General features: G+C 47.2%; 1 long non-coding RNA gene and 1 pseudogene across 1 annotated transcript; both read left to right on the forward strand.

Moving 5' to 3' along the window:
- The first annotated feature begins 1,187 nt into the window (after positions 1–1,187).
- LOC135910364 (uncharacterized) lies at positions 1,188–19,045 on the forward strand. The gene is made up of 3 exons (XR_010567030.1): positions 1,188–1,254; positions 1,846–1,904; positions 18,917–19,045. It is a non-coding gene; the product is annotated as an uncharacterized lncRNA (long non-coding RNA).
- Positions 7,688–9,013, forward strand: LOC139056033 (uncharacterized; annotated as a pseudogene).
- Positions 19,046–24,619: the final 5,574 nt, after the last annotated feature.

The raw sequence follows: 24,619 nt of genomic DNA on the forward strand, positions 1-24,619 counted from the left end.
CTACGAGCTTCCTGTGAACTTCTCACGTTCTTACCCCATAAATGAATGCCTAAAACACAAACGGCTTAAAAACAGAAAACAGAAGAAACCTAGTAGCCGTTTTTTATATTATACTAAGAGACGCAGAAACCATAAGTTTAAACATAAATGAAAAAGTCATGACCACATTTTGAGTAGTCTAATAAACAACATATTTTAAACTGACACTGAGGTACATGCTACTGAACTTAACATTCAAATATACTGTCAGCGACACCGAATATTCCTGTTCAAATAGTCGAATATCCGGCTAACCGGTTATTTAAATCGGGTATCCTGCATGTCCGTCTTTATAAATCCGGATAACCAGACCCAGCCCACGAAACACGGAACCTCTTAAAAACCTCTTGAAACGGCTACAAACGGCTATAGACATCTTGGTCTATAATAAGACTGTAAATAGAATTTCTTCTAAACATAACCTCAGCACTTATTGAATATGCTACTATATATTCTATCTGCGGTAAAACCCACTACTGGTGCCACCAAAGTCTACTCTGGTAAACACATTCAGAAGGTCTAACTCAAAAACTTTTTTAGATCTTTTGTCTAAAAGTGTATAAAATGCCAAACGGCGTGTTAAAAGTGCGGTGATCGTCGGCCATTGGCGTTAACGAATAAAAGACGACACAAACAAATCTAACTCGTAGGAAGCAACATAATAAGTTGGCTTTAATGTTGAATAATTTCACACCAGAGCTTCGACATACACGTGCGTGTTATTGTTTTCCATACGGGGAGCGCACACGACGCGCAGCAGGCACAGACAGCAGCAGGAGCAAAACGCCGGTGTCGCAATGACCACAACGGTGTCACAGAGCCACCGACGTTGGCCACCGCGTGCCTTCCCTTCGGTGGCAGTCAAGTAGACACGCTAAAATTTGCCAAGCATCTCATTCCGTGCTGGAAACACTGGGAGGCAGGAAGTTTGAAAAAACAGCCACTGCCGCATGCAATATCTCGGTGGTCTCGGTCGTGGGTTCGTTATGCTAGTTGTGTGTCATGCTAAGCCCTTCCGCTCATTTATACTGGATAATAACTGGAGTCAGCTGTGCTGATGCTGTTTGCCGTGTGTTTTGCATCAGTGTTTCGTGACATCGGCTGTATTGCGTGTTTCGCCGACGGCTTACTACCACAATGGCGGGATCTGCGTTCGCTGCCTTCGTTGTCCTCAATGCGTCTTTGTACATCGCAGTTCGGATAACACTTTTTGCGGTAAGTGAAATACTTTGCACTTCGTTTTTCGTCAACAATGTGAATATTTTTAGGTGTTAGCGGCGACAATTTTTGATGGATGGGCTCTTCTGCCCTGCGGCTGTTCGTCATCTTTACTTTTATACGAGGGTTCTGCTTGTTACTCTTTGCGGTTAACGTAGCACGAATCGACCAAAGGGAGTTCATTCGAAGACGACGCGCTGGCTGCAATCCTGAACCAGACTGAACTCGCCCTATGTTGTGTCCTTTTGTTCTAGCATGGGTTGCAGCGTTGAGTGCGCACGCGAGTATGTCAGTGACTATGTACCTTGTAGCGTTCCCGCTTTATAGCAAAACAAAAATATAATCACAATATTACTTCGTCTATGCGATTCCAAATGCAATCGGCTGCTGCTGTAAAAATTTCGCTGGTGTTTTGTTCTAAATAAGCAGCAAAACTTTTAGCCTAGTAGGTGCTTTATCTGGGAGTGCATGCAATCATGACTGCTTGGCATTTATTAATGAATGCCTGTGGGTCACCTCATTTGTAATTGCAAATCTGTCTTTCAGCTGACTTGATGCTCTCTTTTGTTATTTTCACTCTGTAAACAGCTGGACATCCTTCTTGTCCATTGGCACTAGCTGGATGACGGGACCTCAGCATGATCAGTGTAAGCCAATGTACTGTACCCTCTCTAGTCCTCCCAGTGTTTTGTATATGGGCTAAGGCCAGGGAGCGCTTCGTGGTAAAATAGCTAGTTGGTGTCTCACAAACGGGCATTTTCGCACTGGTCCCCTATAAGCCACCATTATAACCAATTTCTCAGCGCCAGTGTACATACACAGTTCTACTACTAATTAGTTTCTCCAAGCCTTACAAAATTTAACTGTAGGTAGTGAATGCTATGTCAGAACTCACAAATTAACTCTGTTGTGTCATACCAGTATGCCATACATGAGTAAAGCTTTGCTACAACAGTGTACATTACACCGTGCTTCCCTAATGCACAAATAATCCCTTTGCCAGAGCTCTTCATTAATGATTTCCAAACGCTTTCAAGACGTTATCTAAAAGCTGGCCTAGAAGTAGTCTTGAAAGGTTGACGAAAATCTGAAGCTCGTTTTCGCGGTTTGCAAATGAGTCGAAGCGTCGGTGACTAGTGCTACTGAGCTCCTGGCGCAGTGCCGAGCACTGTTGCCTATAGAGGACGACGCATCCTCGACCAAGTCACCTGAAAAGCCACATGTCCACGAAAATGAATTCGCACTGCCGCTTTTGGTATGCAGCAGCAATGTTTATAACCAAAATAGGAATGACATCCCGCTAAGAAATGGGCGCGTCTTGAAAATCGGTCAAGCCAGGATTTTTGTGCCAAGAGCACATGAAACGAGCATGTCACAAACCAACACTGTATTGCAAAAATAGTACTTACGCAAGGTCTGTGCAAAATATATGAGAAATACAAGGTAAATCGAATTAAAAGGACATCAATAATCACTAAAGCTACCAGAAACAATTCTTAATGAACTAGAAATTGATCAACAATGGCTATAACCTACATAAACGAAATCCGTAAGTACGCATATAATGACGAACAGCAAGAACGCGAAGTCTGCTGAAGTTTCTTATTTTGCGCAGTAAAGAGCACATGCTATCAGTTGAACAGACTAGAGCTATTTAGGAATTGATATCACAGCAGCTGCAAGAAGGAGAATGAAAATACGAGATTTAATCGCATGGTATCTGCCTACAAGCTATGTTACCTATAATCTAGAGGCTTGAAAAGAACACAGAAAGGAATAACGACATATAGGATCAAAAATCAGTCCCGTGATAAAAACCAAACAACGGGAACATGTTAAGCTTGAAAATATTGCCTGTACGGTACATCAAATTTAGTAATGATGAGAGAATTAAAAGAACCTTAAAACTAAAAAACAATCTCGTGAATGATGACAAAGAATACTCAAATAAAGAAATTCGTGTAACAAGTGAGCAGCACTGTAATGCAGAGTACGAAGAAACTGAGTAGCGCTATACATAACTAAAATAATAATAGCACTCTAGTACACGAGAAATGAATTTGCAAACCTTATTATTACAAAATTGTATAAACCTGGAAATTTTCCTGCCGCGGCGGCCGCATTTCGATGGTGGCTAAATACGAAAACACCCATGTACTTAGATTAGGTGCACGTTAAAGAACCCCAGGTGGTCCACATTACCGGAGCCCCCCCTACGGCGCGCCTCATAATCAGATAGTGGTATTGGCACGTAAAACCCCGTAATTAATTTTTTTAAACCTGGAAATTTACTGGAATGCAGAGGAAGCTGCGCTTCAGTAACCAAGGGAGCAATTGTCATAATAAATGCGAATCAGTTTATATAAACAGCATTGTACAAAAGACACATACGTACCACTCTCGCAAAAACAGGCATACGGTCGCAATGAATAATTTGCAAACAAATCAATACATTATTACACCTTGCACACATCTCGTCTCCTAAAGTAAATAAAATAAATTGGCTCGCCATCCCAGCTTTGCCAAAGCGGATGTCCAGTGAAGCTGGTTAATAGTACGAGTACAACTGCTGTGGGGGTATGCAGTGCTTTACTGCTTTAGAGTGATGGTAATATAGAAAGCACGCCCCCGCCTGTAGCGGTGCTGCAACAACATTGAAATCAGGTGCTAGGATAGTTGTTCCATATGCGCAAAGCTGAGGACATCACTTCCCACGTCACAAGCTGCCATCGCTGCGGCAGCTTGCGACGTGGGAAGTTCTATCGGGAAACGTATGCGGGGAGCGCTACGTGCTTCGCATGGTTACCGGGCGCACCTTATGAATTATGTCGCTCGTATGCTTGTTTTGCGCTTGTTCTTTATTGAAAGGTACGCTGTTCTATATGTTGCATCCCTGCTTCCAAAGAATGTATGCACTGTGCGCTTCACTTTGCTGAAGCCTCTGCCTTACGGGGGTATGAGCCATCGCTTCTGGCCCTGCACTGCCGCCGCGATCGGCCCACATTTTCGGTAACGGCACGGACACAAAAAATGCCGACTAAGTAGGGGCTAACAGCTTCACTGTAAAAATCACTCTGAATGACAAAAAGATTTCACACATGTAGCCGCGAGCCAATGCTTTACCAGTTAACCTTCACATTTACAACCAGAAACATTTGGCACAGAGTTCAGGCAGAGTTCCATTGATGAACAGCTTGGGAGAACACCACATTGCACTCTACAGTACCGCTGGAAATCGCACTGGCGTACATACTGGTACTTGAAATGCCTTCAATGTACACACACTTGCTGCACTGGACAGGTATGCCCAGATATTTGCACTGGTGCTCCATTTCATCGAAGAGGACACGACATTTTGCACTACGCTGGTAGTTGAAAAGTTTTTAATGCAGATGCAGTGACTTCACCAGGACGACTTGCCCACATACTATCTCTGATACATGTATGCACTCATTATTCACTTGGTAGCACTGAACGTTAAGTGTTCCCACTTGGCGTGCTTACCAGATAAGTGGGCAGGCCTCACGCTCAAAATTTTGCAGCTTCCAATGAAACATATAGCAGCACACTTGAGCTACAAGGTGAAAGATATGCTAAAGTTATGACTCATGAAAGTGACATGAGCACAAAATATGCAACTACATTGTATCTAGATCATAAAAATGAAGATAACCAATGCTAACTATAAATATGTATTGCGGAAATTGTTTTGAACAAGCTGTTCAGCGAAATGGGCAGATAATATGTAGATTCCACATTAAGTATAGTAAGTATTTTAACTATGTAATGACAATGTAAATTCCGTTCACTAGCCCTTCCTGTGCTAGCAATCTGACTGCTTGCATTTCTTAAGCGATTTGGAGGACGTCCTTAAAAGCAGATGAGGGAAGATGCCCCGATGTATATCCATGTATTCTCCCACCCTTTTTCCAGGGGGCACTGTGTTGACGCCAGTGGGGTTTATGTCACCTGTCATCTGCTCACTACCATTCAACACAGCAGGCTAAGATGCCAGGCGTTAGTCCGATATTGCTGCATTTATTGGCACACTGTCGCCTTGTAATCACATTTTCAACCAAGACTTCCAGGTATGGGCAAATATATGCAATTAATCATGCAGTAATCCATTCCGCAATAGAAGTCTAAAATTGCTGTGCAAATAACCCATATTGCCGGAGACAGCTAGCGCTCCACACACCACTTACAAGCACTCTCGTGAGCTACCCTTCCAAGCGCCTCATCGCTAAAGCCCCTAGGCATTACTGATCGCATCGCCACTAGAAGAGCACCAGCAACGGCTCGCGGATGACGAGACAGCGCGTGTCCCTCGTGCACGCGCACACGGCAGCGCCCGAGTCCCCCCGTCCAATGAGAAGTCACGGCGTCGCCCCTGGTCTTCGGAGCGCGTGAAAGTGTGTTCGGTGTGGAGACGTGGATCACTGTTGATAGGCTCCTGTTAACTTTGCTTGCAAATTGCGTGAAAGTGCTTTAGGCTTGAGTTTGCGTGTACAAGTTCGCCCACAATAAACCAGTTTGTTTAGTGTGCTTCATTGAAGAGTGCTACATTTCTGGTGGAGGTGCGGGGTATGATTTTGAGTCCCCAGTTCGTAAGAGAGTGGAGCACCGACCCTCAGCGATTGGGATCCAGAGAACTGACTCCAGTGCACCAGCGAACAAGCCGCTGCCTCCGAGAAAACCCGCCCGAGTTCGGACTGCCTATTGCTGCAGCAATGCAGGCAACAGTTACCAGCGACGGTGCAACCATGACCAGCCCGGTAGCATCGCTCAGCTCATCGTGTACCCACCACGCACGCCCGAGTCCTTCCACGGCGATACGTTCGAAGATGTGGAAGACTGGCGAGAACACTTCGAGCGAGTCGCAGATTTCAACGGCTGGGACGAGGCACGGAAGCTTTGCAACGTGTACTTCGCGTTAGAAGACTCAGCGAGGACATGGAACGTGAACAGTGAAGCGGCGTTATCTTCATGGGAAGAATTTCTGAGGCAGTTGCTTGCCACGTATGGCAGCACCGATCGGCGAGAGAAGGCAGAGCACGCTCTCCAAGCCAGAAACCAGCGCACTAAAGAGAGTGCTCGTAACTGGCATGTTGAGAGCTCTCTGCGTCATTACATGGCAATATTACATGAACCCTAAGCAGCAAGTGCTAGGTATTTTTACCCATCAACTTACTTAACAAACCGACATCCCCAATTGCCTAAGGGGTTCCTTCGTTTGACGTACGCTTAGAAAATTTGTTGCACAAGGACCAAGTACAGCGGATGCCCTGTTGCACAAAGTGCGTGAAGAGCGCACAAATCGAAAAAACCGCGCGAGCGCTTCCGAAACTCCGTGCGTACATATGACACGCGCACGAACTCGGCGTCTGCCGAGTTCGAGGCCGCGCAGCGCGGAGACCGGCACCAGTCACAAACACCTGGAGTAACAGGATATTTTACGCCAAGGGGATTCACGACTCACGAGCGCAGTATCCACTAGTGAGTTATACATAGTATATGCGGTATCCGATCACGAACTACAGAAACTATAACAAGGACAAAGTTTTAGAAGCAGCGAAAGATATTGCTAGCATGCCGACGCGCCGAAGAAAACCGAATTCGGCCGTCTCATATTGGACACAAAGTTCCTTTTAAGACCGTGAAATACCAGTCACGTGGAATACAAGGGGCCAAAATACAATCGAATCTGAATCATAAGCGATAACAGCACGGTGTGGTTCACACAATATTCTATACGAGTGCGCTGTAGGCCAGGGCACAGAAACAGGACAGGCACTTCACCTCATGTTTTGCGCTACCATACTCGTGATGAACATTAACAAAGAGCCCGTTTGTACGTCAGTTCTCTTGTCTGCAACATTCTTGCTAAACGGAAGAGTGAAATACCACAGTGACTGGTGTCTAGAGGATATTGGCAATATGCGCAGAATTGCCATTTCCGCCTTGCTCCGCATCCTGCGAAACTTGCTAGTTTCACGCATGACGACCGATCCCGATGCCAAGCACCCAAAAGTAACATTTCGTCTTTAACTTTCATCTTAATACTGCTCTTAACGCCTTAACTACAATGTCACTGAAAAGGCCCTCACATAGCCATAGCGACATGAGAATGAGCTTGAAGAGCAAATTAGTGCCTTCCACTCGGTGCTCTCGAATGAAAAACTCAACTGCTCTCCAAATTAAAATCATACAAAGAAATCGCTGCACATGCAGTGCCAAGTAAGAGAACAAAGCACAACATAAGGCAAAACAAAGCAAAACAGGGAAAAACACACGAGTGCCCACACGAGCACAATTGCGGAACTATGCCCTGCCCGGTTTTGTAGTGTTATCGGTTCTCTGATCTGACTCAGCACTCATGTGCGCAGGCTGTGACGTCATGGAGCAAAAGGGATAAAAAGCGGCTGTCTAATAAACACGGGGCTTTTTGGGTTCGTGGCTACATCGGAGTGGCGTCAGTCTTTTGATTGCATCACCGCTCCGGGAGCGGACACGACATGGTGTCAGAAGTGGGATCGACCTCCCAATCCTAGTTGTCTTTGCGGCGCTCACCCGGCGTTCGATCTGCGCGATGACGGCTCCGCCAGCGGCAGCCCCGCCACCGGCAGCCATCCCGCCACCGACACCCTTCAACTTCGACCGGACTTCCGAATGGCCAGAATGGATTATGTCATTCGACGACTACCGCTACGCGTCGGGGCTCAACGACAGAACGGAAGAGGCCCAGGTGCGAACGCTTTTGTACAACATGGGCAGGCAGGCAAGAAAAATTTTTCAGACATTCGGCCTTACCGAAGAGGAGTCTCGAAGCTACGAGATAGTGAAGAAAAAGTTTGACGCCCATTTTGTGGCCACGAAGAATATAGTCTATGAAAGCGCAAATTTCCATCGACGAAAGCAAGAACCCGGGGAAAGTGCGGACAAATTGTGACAGCCCTGCACGAGCTTGCAGACCGCTGTGAATTTGCAGAATTCCGGGATCGAATGATCCGCGACAGATTTGTGGTTGGCCTCGAGGACGCGCAGCTGTCGGAAGCGCTCCAGATGGATGCCACCCTTACGCTAGCGACCGCTCTGGCGAGGGCTAGGCTCAAGGAAACAGTTCACCGACAGCAACTGGAACACCGGGCCGTCAGCAACGAGGCGAATACAGGCGAACTTGACGTAGTCCGACGAACAACTGGGAGCCTGGCGCCACAGCACAGCGGCGAACGCAGGCGTGCCAGTTCTGCGGACGGTCGAGCCACCCGAGAGCCCGGTGCCCTGCACGGTCAGCACGGCGTGACCACTGTGGTATCAAGGGACATTTCGCCGTGGCGTGTCACAAGAGAACAGAAAACAACCAGGTGGGCGTGTCTATGCTAGAAGGCGATGGACAAAACTTTTTTGTTGGTACACTGAACAGCTCAAATGCCAGATACGCGGAAGTGTCTATCAATCGTGTACGTGTAAGTGCAAAAATTGATTCAGGAGCCGAAGTCACTGTTGTTCCGCCCTATTTCCCCGGTGTACCGCCTCGTATAGACAGGTCACAAGCGGTGTTGAGAAGCGCTGCGAATCAGCGCCTCGAAGTGAATGGTTGTTCAGCAGATATTGTTTGGAAAGGCAAAACAACGCGACAAACACTGTATGTTGTAGAGTCGCTACAGTGTGTCCTATTGGGGCGCCCAGCCATTGAAGCACTTGGTGTTGTCAAATTTCTTGATGTGGTTGATGATAAACAGTTTGAGCACATGTATCCGCAGCTCTTCTCTGGACTGGGCATGATGTCAGGCGAATACACCATTCGCATGAAAGAGGGCGCCGTCCCCTTTGCAATTTTCGTGCCGCGGCGGGTACCCATCCCGTTAAAGAACCTCATCAAACTAGAGTTGGCGAAAATGGTCAAAAGCAATGTCATTCGTAAGGTAGATGGCCCAACTACATGGTGTGCAGGAATGGTTCGAGTAGTCAAACCAAGTGGGGAAGTTCGAATTTGTGTGGATCTAACCCAGCTAAACAAGAGCGTCCTACGTGAACGGTTTGTCTTGCCGACCGTAGACGACGCACTGGGGCAATTTGCGGGAGCCACATACTTTTCGAAATTAGATGCCAATTCAGGATTTCACCAGGTTAAGTTGGCGAAAGAAAGTCAAGAACTAACAACATTTATCACCCCCTTTGGTAGGTACTGCTTCCAGCGACTGCCGTTCGGTATCACCTCGGCCCCAGAATACTTTCAGAAACAAATGAACCACAAAACAACCAAACAGTATGAAACGTACAAATAGGATGAGTATACAGCACTCAAGTGTAGCCATATCGCTGTGGCGGCCTTATTTCTCGACCGTAGCGTGTCATATAACCACCGGGTCTCCCGTCCTCATGAGGCAGCAGCCGGCGTTGAATTAAGCACAGAAGGCTCTGCCGAGGCCTTGTTTTCCTCAGATTGGCCTGCAGCGCCCGTAGTCGCAGGAAAGTCATAGAATGGGTCATGCACGCCGGTTCGCTCGCTGTACCGGACCAACGCGCGTCTGTTTCTCTCTAGTTCAACCCCGTCGTCTGTCCCCACCCGATAAGACCGAGGCCGCATGGCCCGACTCAACACTTTTGCTGGAATTTTGCTGTCTTTTATCCATACCTGGTTTCCCGGGGCGAGCAGCGGTAGCTGCGCTACCGCATATTGATGGGACAGCAAAATGATGGGACAGCATATTGCTGGACAGCAATGATGGTATATTGGTGGGACAGCACCGGGCAGCCTTGGCCACCAGCTCAGCTGCTCTCCAAAATAAAATCATACAAACAAATCGGTGCACACGCAGTGCGACGTAAGACAACAAAACACAATACTTGCTTCACAACGGACAGCGCTACCGAAAACAGTGAGAAACGCACGACTGCCCAAACGAGCAGAATTGCGGAACTATACAGACCGCCTTCACATGGCAGCCATTGCAGCCTTCGCCACACGTTTGGTCATGTGACAGATCTGAACTCGGTATCGTATGGCCACCTTGCATAAGGTTGGATTGTGTTGACAGGCTGTTGAAGCGCCGCGGTGTGAGCGCTTGGTGTGCGCGTCGGCGTGTCGTGCGCGTTGTGCGTTGCTGTGTATCGACTGTGAATTATGTCGCGCAGTCAGACGCCGCCCTCTCTTCCGTTGTTCTTTCGCGCGCTGGCTCGCTTGCTCAATATGCCGCACCGACTCAAACCAGCCAGTGAGCTAGCCGTTCCCGTTTTGCATTTCGCAGGCCTTTCATTTCGGACGCCGTCAGTACCGCACCATTGTGGTTAGACGATCGGCGCGTATGACCATGTGTGATCACACCAAGCTATGCGCCCAAACGTGCCGAGACCATACCGTTGAGTCCCATGAATATTAAAGCGAATAGCTTACTGCTTCCGGCTGTTTTTATGCTGGTTAAGAGGTCAGTGGTCGGTCGTAAGTACTGTTGATGTGCAAGGAACACGTTCCTTTGTTCTTTTGCTCTCTCGCCAACTATATTTCGCCCGCTCTCTCTCGTTCTTTCGTTCGCTCGCTCGTTCGGGCTATTCGCTTGTACTGACATTCATCGACGGTGCTTTCTGCACATTGTTTTTGTATACATTGTGCTCACCGTAGAATTCATCGCAACACTTTCTGTAGAGCACCAGTCCTACAGTAAGGGATGTACCGTTGCATTCCTTCGGTGCCTGCTCAGTGGCTAGTGTTAGGCTGCTGAGCACGAGGTCGCGGGATCGAATCCCGGCCACGGCGGCCGCATTTCGATGGGGGCGAAATGCGAAAACACCCGTGTACTTAGATTTAGGTGCACGTTAAAGAACCCCAGGTGGCCGAAATTTCCGGAGTCCTCCACTACGGCGTGCCTCATAATCAGAAAGTGGTTTTGGCACGTAAAACCCCATAATTTAATTTTTTTCCTTCGGTGCCATCGAAAGTGATGTTCGCTCTTTTAACTCGATCCCTTTATTCATGCGTAGTATAGAATAAGCCTTATAAATACACCGCATGAGAATGCTCACAAAATGGTACAGGGGAAAGATTAACTTGCCATCGGTTAAGATACATCTCATTGTGTAAGAAACTGAAAAAAAACGCGTAAGAAGTAAAAAAATCGATTAGGTCGGGCACTGCACTCATTGTGTGTAGCAGCTCTTTGAATTTTGCAGCGTATCCTTCAGTGCCTGCGTGCGATCGCAAGTTGTCTCATTCTACGATAGTGCGGGGTATGAATGAATTTGCAAAACGATGAGAGTGACATATAGATCGTTTCACATTTGCACTAGTGGTCATGACAAAAAAGTTACTGCAAGGCACTCAAAGAAATCGTCAGAAAGAATTAAATGATAAAGTTTATGAAAAAGCGAAAGCTATTGAAGTAGAGGATGCGCTGTCAGAATCAGCACTAACAGCCCCATGGTCTCTACTGACTGGCAGCGCTCCTCGGAAGTCGATGTGGAGCCGTTGTTCGCGTCACAAAGAGTGGCTTCAATGTTACTGCACTCGCGCACCATTGCATCGTGGCCTGTTGCGGTGTCAATTTCGTTTGCAATCGTTCATCCCTTCTAACTTGAGGTCACCACTACAAAAGGCTTCTTTTTCCTAGCCGAACTCATGCTAATGCAGGGCAAATACAGCAGCAATTGACACGAGTGCCGCTTGATAAATGAAGAATTCTCCCGCCAAGAACGGCGCCGTCGCAAACCCAGCCCGCTAACTGAACAGATACGGCCAGACTTATGAAAACGTTTCTGAAACGTATTCATCCCTCGTTTTTAAGCTATCCTGCTTGCGACGTTTTTAATGCGTCGAGTTTGGTCAGAAATCTGTTTGAGACGTTGAATCCATTAATACGACGTTTTGAAGACTGTGAGCTGCCTGAGGACAACGAAGTGGTCTCACTCGTGTCTTCTTTCAACCGTATTTATCATCTCGGAAAAACGCCATAAAAACGTTATGTATCTCTTATGCTACCTAGGGATAACCGAAAAAGTGTAGGGTTGGACAATACGGATAGCGGCACTTCGTATTCCGTGTATTTGACACTTAGAACCAAGTCATCAGAATCGATTTGTGCCGTCGCTCCTCGCTTTCTCGTCGTCGTCTGCTTTCGCGCTGCTTTACAAGCACCACCTAACCAACTTTTTTTCTTTAGACGAACAGAACAGGGCCCTAGTGGAGTCTGGTGCTGCTTGGAGGGCCGGTCCGGTTTCGCAAGTGCTGCGGCATTATATCGCTGCGCGCGATATAACATTATATCGCTGCGCGCGAGAGACAAGCCATGTCTAGATAAGTAGACCACTGGGAGCATTCCGACATCCGTAGCACTCAAATTACGTCCAACGAATCAGCCATCAATGCGGGCAAACATTGGGCCGCATGGAATTTCACATTTCGAGCGTCACAGGCTGAGCTTGTGTAGCTGCTTCTGAACGGCTACCTTTTCGGGACGGAGGTGGATGGGCAGCGCAACTGTAGGCGAAAAAATCCAAATCATACGCTGACCCTAAACTAGCTCACGCCAGTGACAGTCCCAGAAATTAATGTAGTTTTTAATCGGACTTACAGAAAGACCGAATTCTTATGTAGCCTTGCGCAGTTTCTTGGAATCGAAAAGTCGATCGGTTGCTTTTCCTCTAAATATAGCGCGTATCTGCAATGGTGGTTCCAGCAAAAATCTAATGCAATTAGAAAATACATTTAGTCTTTTCTAATAAAAAGCACATGAACAACTTTTGTCAAAATCAAAGAAGTAAAATTATGCAATGTCAAGAATTTACCAAGGAAATTGTCTCGAATAAGAAATGTCTTCGATGGCCGAGCCCAGATCCCTCTGACAATGTCCTAAAGAGGAGGATACCAAGGACAGAATATAGGGATAGTGAGACACGCATATTGTTCATCAGTCGATCCTTTTTCTGAGGACCGCATTTCACTTGTAAGCGGCTGATAAAGTTATCGCTCGGCACAAGGCCTACCCGCATGCATTAGAACATCCCCGGTTGTTCTTGCCGCTTTTGAATGACTTCGGTTACACGAAGCCCCGACGCGAGCAGGCCGAATCGGAGGTCGGGCTCACCAAGGCGAACGCATAATACACGAACTCGCTTCTGATCGTGTCTATAGACAACGACGGCACGGCAGCGTCGAGCCAAGACATCAACGCGCTCCAACATGGGCTTCCAGTTCCCGTAGCCATCTGCAACAGCTCTATTTCATGGCTCTTATCGTTACGTTGAGGTTGCACTGCACATTGCTTGTCAATTCGCTTTGTCCAGATACCATTCCCGCGGCCGGCATATAGACCCTTTCACTGTTTACAAACATAGGCCCTGGACGACTTCCGGTTTTGCTCACCGATGCAGCCCGCTGAGCAAGAAAAGCATTGGTCGCTATATCGAGTAGGCGCAGTGCGTTAAAATCTAAGCCCGCAGATTTTCAACACTTTTCCTCTGCGCATAACCACAATTTTGCAAGTCAACATTACGGCAAGTTATCCGAGCAATTTTCTCTATTAATATTAAGGCGTAATGCGCATGTTTTTTTATCTCAAAACTTCAAAATATACTTTCCGCACAGTGGAACAACTTAAAAACACGCTTTGTGCTCCGGCGCAGCAGTCTGATGAGGCGCGCGACCGGAAGCTCCTTGAGGCCGCTGTCTCGCTACTGTTATCGCGCGAGTGAAGCCATCTATAAATCACGACGTCTCAGTGGTTCCTTGAGCAAGTTGATGGGCCCGACCAACACTATATACCTATACTCAGTTTCAGACATAAGGTTCAACGCTGCGGAGGCTAGAGACTTCTTGCAGTGGCTGCATCCGCCCTTAGAAATAGTTCGATGTTCTTGATTGCAACTGTGAAACTGTTCTTTACATAGGCTCAGTATTGAATGAAGAAAGTACTAATCCTTAGAAACAAACCCACTGAACAAAAAACTACGTCTACAACTATTAGGACGGCTACAAGACGTGTTTTTTTCACATGTCTGGAAGACGTTCTGCTAAAGACCGCTAGGAGACGTCTTGGTAAGATGTCTTCTGCTGACATCTTGCTAAGACATCTTTAAAACATCGTCAGAAGACGGCTTAAAATCGCGTAAACGTATGGAAGACGTCTGTGCTAATATGTTTTGTATATGTCTAAAAGAAGACATTTCGGTGATTTTCTCGGCTTACACGGCAGTTATATATGTAGCATCCCAAAATGACTATACCTGGTATAAATACGTGCACTTCTTGGCACCCTGTCATAGTTTCTACACGTAGATCACTGAAAAAAGCATAGATGAAGCGTAAAGTAGCGCTAAACTCGATTGTGCATAGGTCAATATCAATCAAAACTTTAGTGAATACGTAATTTCGTTCGGAATACAAGGACGTGCGTAAACGCACGTTTAACACATACACAGGAGCAAATATCGCGCTGTACACTGTCCGACGCATAGCTTTCGCAGTGTTGCAATGTTTCTTTTTTAAGGAGAGGTAACTATAAGTGGCTGGTTTTATTGTTTGTACTTTTTCATAAGACTATGAAATACCTCCATATTGATGCCATACTATTTATCGACACTACAGCTCTCGCTGCACAAAATGCAAGAATACACACGGACCCGGATATATATCGCAGCATTTTTTTTACTATCGCCCAAAGTGGCGACTGCCACTTTGCCACGACCAGCTCGTAGTGGCGAGATATGCGCACTTTTTCTCGCGACTATATGCGGGCTTTGCTTTTGCGCATCACTTTCTCAGTGGCAACAGGCAATACGGAGGTTGGTCGTAGTGGAAAAGTTGATCGTTCGAACGCGTAGTATAATTGCTCTACATGCCACCAAACAGTTAACAAAATACCATAACTATTTATTTGTTTATATAGAAAAAGCATTCAAGTAAATGTGGGGCTACTGCTGGGATATTGAACACGGTGCATTTATTCACCGACATAAAAGTATATTTGAATGCATAGTGTAACCGCGCAAATGACAACGGACGAAGAAGGAAACACACAAGCGCTTGCCCGCGCTTGTCCAGTGTGTTTCCTTCTTCGCCCGTCGTCGTTTACACAGTTACTCTATCCATTCAAATATCGACCACCAACTAGCCTGCCTTTCTCTGTTATAAAAGTACATACGAGCGTATAAATCAGCCCACTTCAGCTTTAAAAAAAAGCCACCTTTGTGTGGAGCAGGGAAGTCCTGCTTGATTGCGACTCATGACGTCAAATACTACAGCCGATCGCGTAAAAAATGGAGTAAAATATTCAATGAACTCAGAAAAGACCTGCCCAAGTACTTCACAAACACACCACATTAAATGCATCCTAACAGCCAAGAAAAAAAAAACAATTTGAATACATTTACCCAAGGAACAGAATACGGTTCAAAGAAGCAATATGGCTTGTGGGGGTTCCACTCTGCGTGCGGCTAGGGCTGAAGGCGAGCTCCGGATCTAGCCCCACGCAGTCGCTCCGTGGTACTCCCAACCCGTAGCGCAGGAATCGTGGTTACGCCGGGTTCGGACGAATAAGGCAACCAGCGGTGTCAACGGTAACAACGTTTATTGCTATTAGCAATATCGAACACTCGCAGAGGGACGTCCTCTCAGAAAAAGTAGTAAAAAGGCTTGCCACGTTGTCTGGGTGGGTCAGACAAGCGAGGTCACTCACGGGATGCGGCAGGTGCTGTGTAGGCGGTCCAAGGCGTCGGCGTCCCAAGAGAGCAAGCGCCTTCCTTTCGGCGCCCAGGTAACCTCGCCTGTCGGCGGCGTTAGCAGCGCAACACTCGCGCCATCTCTCGCACTGCGCTTCAACCACATCGACCGCGCGGGCGTCACGCAGGCCACGCGGCGAAGCGGGAGTACAGGAGACGTGCTATGCGGGAAAAACATCGGGGAACGCGCGAGAGTCGCGCATCCCCACATCCCCCCAACCTTAAATCACTACATATTCCGGCGAAACATGTCACTCGGTCTCACATCAACGCGTGCTTCGCGACAAGGTAGTACATGTAACAGTGACCGCGCCGAAGAAATGTCCACACGCTCTCCATAGCATGCGAGCCGACATTGTCCCTGGGTGCACCACTGGCGTCCGCCGGTCACAGCAGCAGCTTTGCAGCCTCGACGGCACGATCCCAGGCCAGGACTCCGGAGACGACGACGCAGTAGTCGGTACGAGCAAGCGTCGCTCGCGCCGACGCGCCCTGCTGGTAAGAGCCGCCGTAGCTGTCGGTGACCGCCGCCGAGGGTTGCGAGCTGGATACAGGAGGCCGCCGAAGTCGCTGCGCCGAACTGGCCACAGCATCACCATCGCCCGGGGTGGCTCGATCGTAGTCCGGGGCAGCAGCGCAGGCGATGTGCAGGTGACAGCACGCCAGGGGTGACTCCAATCACGCTGCGTAAACTCAACACACTCGGCGAACACTAAAGTAGTGCAAGGGAGAGGAATTCTGCATGCGCATCGCCCACGTGGTACGATGTTCAACTCGGCTAGCAAAAGATCGGGCAGCTACTCAGATGCTAAGTTCACGTGAACGAAGCTCGCTTCCATGAGTCGAACGAGTAATTTCAATTCGTGCGAGGCTAAATAGAATGAGGGAAGCAAATTGCAACACCTCAACGCCACGGTCCACCAGGTTGTGTCCCTCCACGCGCGACAGGCAGCTTCGTAAAGCCGTAGGCCTAAAGCGTCGCTACCCTGACAACAACCGGCATCCAAAAACAACACCCAAAATGAGCGCAAAACAGGCAGCTGCGAGGAGACGTCAGCTCTGTGAGGTGGTCCTACTCCGCTCGGTGCACACAGCATCCGAGTTCACGGCGCCCACCGTCCCAGACGGTGTCGGAGCGCCCGGTGCCAGGCCACAATACCAGTCAGCCCGTAGTGGCACCCGTGGCCCGCGGCCACCCAGCTCTCAGAGCCGCGACTTCATCAGAGTCAAAGAGATAGGAGAAGCTATTTACATAAGAAATTCGGACCACCCACGAGGCTTCCGTACTCACTCGCATCAGGCTTGCCACTGCTCCGCGGGCGCTCAGCCTCGCTCTCCCAGGAATCTGAGGATGTAGACCACGTGGCTCTCGTACTGACGATGCCATTAAAAAAACACTTGCGAAAAGGCTTAGCATGTTGACATGTTCAAACACACTACAGCCACCATCGCCTCGCTCAAGAAAGCACGCCGCCGACGCTAGCGATCAAAATTCACGCTAGGCCTACGCTTCGGTTCAAACAAAGGTCTCGAACGAAGCAAAACTGTTAAAACTATCGTCCGATGCCCAAAGAGCCCCACGTTGGGCAGCCAGATGTGGGGTTCTCCTCCCGTGCTCTTGGGACAAAGGAACGACAACACAGCAGTGCAAACAATCACAAGGGCATTTATTGCACCTTTCATAACCCGCCGTGGTTGCTCAGTGGCTATGGTGTTGGGCTGCTGAGCACGAGGTCGCGGGATCGAATCCCGGCCACGGCGGCCGCATTTCGATGGGGGCGAAATGCGAAAACACCCGTGTGCTTAGATTTAGGCGCACGTTAAAGAACCCCAGGTGGTCAAAATTTCCGGAGTCCTCCACTACGGCGTGCCTCATAATCAGAAAGTGGTTTTGGCACGTAAAACCCCAAATATTATTATTATTGCACCTTTCATAGATCACTGCCTGCTAGCCGAGTTGCTATCCACAAAACATGCCGATGGGCGCGCGACAAATGTAGAAGTCCGACTCACCGCGACCGGAGGCGAGCGAATATGTTCGCCCCATGCTGTATCCTAACGCCTGGTCGTTCGCGTGTATGGTCACGCGAATCGTGGCGCGGTCGAAGGCGGCCACGCGAGGCGGTCTCGCAGAAGCATGGGTCGCCGGGCGCTCGCGCGGCGACTCGCGCGCTCGCGGGACCCACCGGGAAATAGGGTCGCTGCACGCGCGGCAGGTCCGTGCTGCTTGCTGTCTCGAACCCAAGAGAGCAAGCGCCTTCCTCCCGGCGCCCAAGTAACCTCGCCTGTCAGCGGCGTTAGTAGCGCAACACTCGCGCCATCTCTCGGACTGCGCTTCAACCACATTGATCGCCGCGGACGTCACGCAGGCCACGCGGCGAAGCGGGATGACAGGAGACGCGCTATGCGGGAAAAACATCAGGGGACGCGCGAGAGTCGCGCATCCCCACAGGCTACAGTACGACAGACCGTAAAATACTATAGATCAGCCATGAAAATCGACATAAGTAATAAGCGCATAAAATAACATGTTAAATGAAAATGTCTGCACACGTCCACGTACGATCTTTTCTACTTTGGAGAAGATACCTAAATTACCAATTAAGCAACGTGACTGCATGGCCAGCAGAAACTAAATTATTTGAAGCGCGCGTTTCGGTGCCAGATTGTAATTAAACTTGAAGTTCTGACAGTTTAAAGACGCTACAACCTCGCATCCACCTACACTGTGAAAATTAATATGTTTGTTTCATTCATAAAAGGTAAGGCAGGTATTTGTCAGATTTCACTCAGTTACACTGCTCTGACTTTGACACGGTCTGAGAAAGGACACTACACTCCCTGGGCGGGGACCGACCTGGCACCCTGCAGGAGTGGCTCGACCCGCCATCGCATATCGGGCCCAAGGACCGACTCCAGCTTTGGCGTGCTTTTTTGGACTTTTCAGGGAAAAGGAAGGGCCTGGGCGCCTCTTTGCAGAGCCGACCTCGGGACCACTCCACCTCGAGGAAGAAGAGAGCACCTGTCCCCCTCCCCCATAGAGCACCCCTTTTCTGCCGCAAGGCTTCGCCTATTAAACGCAGAAATAAAGAGGTTAAAAAAAAGAAGCAAATTGCGGCGTAAGTCAGTCATCAGAACAAGTAGACGCTACGCATGTTAGACAGATCGGTTTGTCATAAGACAAAGGAAAGCAAGCTTTGCGCGAGTTGCACTAACGCAGTGCATGTTTGATTTAGTCGCTTTCTTTACAGAGGCACAGCTGTCAAGACAAAAGCTGATATCCTGAGGCCGTGAATAAGCGAGTTTTGGCTTAACAAAACATCAAGTCAGAATTAACTGCTCGGTATCCTATTACAGATGGGAACACGCTTTGCATCTAGTTCATGGTTTTGCGACGACAGGAAGAAGAACGTATAGAAAACCATGAGTCACCTGCAACTGCACGTACGTATACGTACACCCATTTGCACGCACGCATGATGTATACAACACACCTGCACAAACAACCTCACGCTACACAGTAAATTCAAAAGTGTCCGCAACAGCACAGGCAATTCTCTGAAATGCAACACCAATACATATCCTTTGCTTCGACGCGCAGCCGTTCCGAAATGATAGGGTTTGACGCTTGCTCGTTCCAGATGCTTGTCGTAGTGAATCCCTCGAAGAAAATGCAACCACGATCACCCCTACAGACGCACAATGCGCACATTCGTCGAGTACATTGGTCTTTTCGCTCATTTATCTAAAAAGAAGTATAAAATACGAAAAAGCGAGAGCGAAGCTGCACCCGTCAGTGATAAGGCACCGTGACGGGCAGAAAGGAAGGAGTATGAGATTGGAATTTTGTACTGTGTACCATGCCCGATGGTCCAGCCAACGCCTCCTAGATAACACAAGGCCGGTGCATTTCGATCCGTGACGTCATGCTACCTTGCCCGACTGCCATAGTATCTAATGGGGACGCTCCCGATCGAGCTGCAGTGGTTTTGGCGTCATCGTCTTCGTCACGCTGGGCTTGGCAATGGAAATTTCGGTCCAAGTAGCATGATGTCACAAATCGGAGTGCACAGGCCTGCTATTTAGGAGGCACTGGTCCAGCCGGCATCTCGATGCCTCAAACTATCACGTGACAGAAAGCCTTGTAAGAGGGCGTTGCCTAAGCTCGCCCTCGCTCTGCCTTTAGTTTTATTTCCCAACCTGCCCTTTCAATCTTTCGCCCTTTCACATCTTTCTGGCGGGTAGCGCAGCCGGTTGGCCAGTGGAGTCGGTTGGTTCAGGTTGGCGCATGTGCAGGTAGGCACCTAGATTTGTTGAATTCAGAACACCCGCAGAGCAAGCTCTCCATTTTGTGGTTTTGATGCGTTAACCAACGACCCTTGACCCTTGGAGTGAGCAGCGTCGCTTCTTTGACTCGGAAAGCAGATCCAGCCTCGTCGATGCCTGCGTTTCGCCGACAAAAAAAAAAGTGAGTACCACATGAAAGCGCCTTATTTCTGACAATTGTTACCACGAGATGTCCTTTACACTTGCATGTCAAGTTTGAGCGACGCGCTCTAAAGGTATACTGTGAGCTTGCCGTGGTGTCTAATCTAACGTTAGGACATGTCATTTCACAGATAAATGAGTGCTTTTTTTCCGCATTCCGAGAAGGCTGTATCCCATGCTGCTGCTGGAACGACGAAAATCGGTCCAGTCGCATGCGTCGCAATGCGATTTTTAGAGCATCCATTTCACATAATTGTGATTTCAACAATGCGACTGGTGCGACGCCCAGGGTTTCTTACTACCAGGTTCGTTGCACAAGCTGCATAATTCTTTTATTGTAATGACTGAAACGTTTACATTGTAATATTGTTGACTTTCATTTATTAGGAGCAAATAGTATGCGTGCTTTGTAATTTAAAAGCGTGTTGAAGTTAAGATTTGTTTTGGAGTGCGCAATGGCGGTTTCTGAAGTTCAGTGCGACACGGCGCACGTAAACAGCTGTTTGCAGCTTGTTCAGCGCTGTGTGTTGTCTCATCTGCCTTCTATGACCGTTTCGGTCTACCTGCGCTGCAACAATCTACAAGATGACCTATCAACAAGTTCATATAGCTACCTTCACCACATATGCAGTATTCGGAATTCGGATGCCACGAAGTCATGTCAGCCCAACAAGATCCTCGCGCTAGCCGTGCTCGGTGTCAGCTTCCGGAGAAATGACGTGTGTATTTTGCTAGTGATTGCGCACATGCGGTGCCTGCTCCTAGCCATATTCTTGCAGCAACCCGAAAGCCCGCGTGTGCCCCTGCACAAAGCCGCAAACGATCAGTGTGATTACTGAACGTGCAAAGAAAATTGCGTTGTGAAATTCAACCTTAGCGCTAGCCTGGTTCGTCCATCGCCGTGCGTGTGCTGTGAATATATATATGGGAGTCCTCTCTTAATATTTCTAAAGGCGCAAAAGCTGACGCATCAGATGTTTTGAGCAGTTACCGTCACTTTTGTAGAAACCTGTACGTTGTAACATAGCATTCTAAGAGACACGCTTCTCGTCCACTTTGTTGTCCCGTGTCTCGCGCTGGTAGTATACTCGGAACTTCTAACAAGACCATATCAATACGCGCTATTCATAATGCAGGATCGTAGGCCCACGGCAGGCGCACTTGCCGTACGGTTTTCTACCTTTCTGCTCAGCCTCGCACACCGCTCACGCTTAGCCCGTTTTGTGGAAATAAAAATTATTATTATATTATTAATGTTATTAGATATTATAGTTTCTTCACTGTAATTTATAGCATTCATCCAGATTTCTTAAGCTAGTCATGCATTTAACCTGTATTAGATCAACATTGTTACGACATGCTTATGGGAGTCATTTCAAACTAGATTGCTCAGCCAGAGAAAGTACAAATGAAAGTCTCAATGTTTATTCCAATCTGATATTCCTAAACAGATTATATTGCCAGAATTTTATGCCCGCTTATGCTGGAAAAACTGATTCCTTTTCTTCCTGTCGAGAGGCTGCTTCAATGTCGATAGCAAGCCATAATTATTCATTTCGAAAGTGTTAAGCAATCTAAGCTTATTAATGCGACTTTGTTCCACGAACACAATTAAGTTTTCTTTCTCCCTCTCATTGACAGCCATGGAATGAAACTGTTCACTTTCATAAGTATCAGGATGCAAACATTCTAGAGTTTGTCCTGAGCATTTGTCCGCATGCTATAGTGTGCGTGTTTGTATCAAGTTCTGGTGTTGCAATCAGTGATCTACGCATACTTTTAAATATGTCGCAACAAACTAATTTATTTAACTTTGTTTTCAAATCTACAGGATGTGGCCATGCAGTAACGACCACATTAATAAGCAAAAAAACTGCAGATTCAGTGTATGTGTTGGAATCTATGCGAAGTGAAGTTTTTGTCAAGTGGTCAATTAAATGCTGTTAAAGTAACTGCGATATATACAATTGCTCTTATTTTAAACAATCCAACATGTCATCTTTTGCAAGATTTGTTTAGGCACTGCATAGGTCACAACCTTTATGTCATGTAATGTTGATGCACTACACTGTTCACAAACTATACCGAAATGCCAATTAACAGCAGTTAATGTAGATGCCCACTGCGAGACATCTACACAGTGACTCTTGTTGAGGAAGGGACGGTGCGAGGTGTAACTGCGAGTCGGCCTAGTTGGAACAGATTCATCTTAAAACTTTTTTTTGCGCAAACAGGGACAAAGAATAGAAGAAACACAAACACAAAAGCGCTCGTCCTTGTTTCTTCTATTGTTTGTCCCTGTTTGTTTGCGCAAAAAAGTTTTAAGGTGCGAGGTGTATGCAGATGAATAAATGACATGTGCTTATGTACTTAATTATTTATATACCTCGAAGGCAGCAAGGTTGGTCTATTAGGTGAGGGGAAATAAAAAAGCAGTTACGAAAGGAAATAGGCCACAACATTAAGAAAAAAGCAGCACCAATACAATGCACCAACTAGCCCAACAACGTGTTTTACTGGCACAACATTATACAATAATAAACAAACAATAACAGAAAAAATTACTGCCCATGCACCCTGTACAGATGGCAAACCAGCGAAGCTGAAATGTGCGGCCCCGGTGTTTATCACTGGGTTAATTCCGACGGTTTACTAAAGTCTTTCTATATTATTGGTTATGTCTGTGTTTCTTAATGAGGTTACGCACACGTTTGGCTTGGGTTTATTTCATTGTTTATTTGGAATGCCACACATCACGCTTCGCAAAATCACCATCATGGAGGGTGCAATGAGTGGTTGATTGTGTTAGTCCAACGGGTCCATCAAAGCCTTTCTGAATCATGTTACGCATTTGTGTTTCGTAATGCGTTAATCATAGTATTTGTGACTCGGTTATGCGCTGTAGTTACCAAGTTACACACCGGGGCTGCACATTTCATTTAAATAAATACAGGGACCCATTTCTGAAACTATAGCGAAGTCGGAGAGAGGCTGCTGCAAGCTCGCTCTGCTGCGTAAGAGAAACGACGTCACTATCGGTGTAGGCAATGGCCCGCCACACCTTTGCTGCGAGATAATTATGACATCATGATCTTGTCTTAACTCCGTATCCCTCTGTGTCCCTTCCCTGCAATAATACCTAGATAAATGTATATGTTTTAAATGCATAAGCATTCCTATGCCCACCCAACGAGAAATTTGTCCGTCCGTCACGTAAGACGAATGCCATGGCTCATACCCCCTAAAACAATGGCTCACACCCCCACACTAGGGTTTCTGTGATCGGACCACGAGTGTTTCGACTAAGCATATAAGTACAGCTTCGCTGTAAAAACAATAAACACCTTTCTGCTAGAGACCAAGGCGATCATGAGGCGTACTAACAAATGAAAGTTTATTGAACATGCCGAGTAAATGCTGGTTGACAAGCAATAAATCGAAGTTACACAAAAAGGAGAAGCAAAAACTTGTGTGTCCATACAGGCGTTTCAAGTGTCTTTCGGCGTCGTACTTTTCACCTGTCTGCGATATTAAAGATTATCTGTAGTCGCAGGCAGGAATGAAATGATTAAGCTGAGCACTCGCGTTATTAGCTAAGGACCCACTTCTCGCATGCTATTTTTAAATATATCAACCTTGCTTTCGTATTTTTCTTGCGTACGTTATCCTCATTACATCATATTTCTGATACCTTCAGTTAAGCTCTCATCATCCCTTATCCCGATTGCAAATAACGTTTGTTCCACAGGCTGTAAAGGCTGCCAGGTGGAATACCTTCAAGGTAACCGCACTCTCACCTTTGACCCATATCTATGTGGGGGTATATTTATTTATTTATTTATTTATTTATTTATTTATTGTCATATATAGTCTCAAGGCCCGGGGGCATTAGAGACGAGTGGTAATTATTACAAATAAATTCGTGAACAATATTCTTGCAGTTTGTGGCGTCAGAAATGGCAGTGATGGAGGCAGGGACGTGGTTCCAGTCATTCGTCGTTCTTAGTAAAAAAGGAATCAAAATAAACGTTGGTGCGACAAGTTGGAACTTCAACCTTAAAATGATGATCCGTGCGTGACGATATGTATGATGGCGGGGAGATTAGTTCATCTTTAAGTGTTTCGTTAGTGTAATAAATCTTATGAAAAATGCATAGGCGAA

This window comes from Dermacentor albipictus, chromosome 1 (genome assembly GCF_038994185.2).
Source record: "Dermacentor albipictus isolate Rhodes 1998 colony chromosome 1, USDA_Dalb.pri_finalv2, whole genome shotgun sequence".
In the NCBI taxonomy this organism is placed as follows: domain Eukaryota; kingdom Metazoa; phylum Arthropoda; class Arachnida; order Ixodida; family Ixodidae; genus Dermacentor; species Dermacentor albipictus.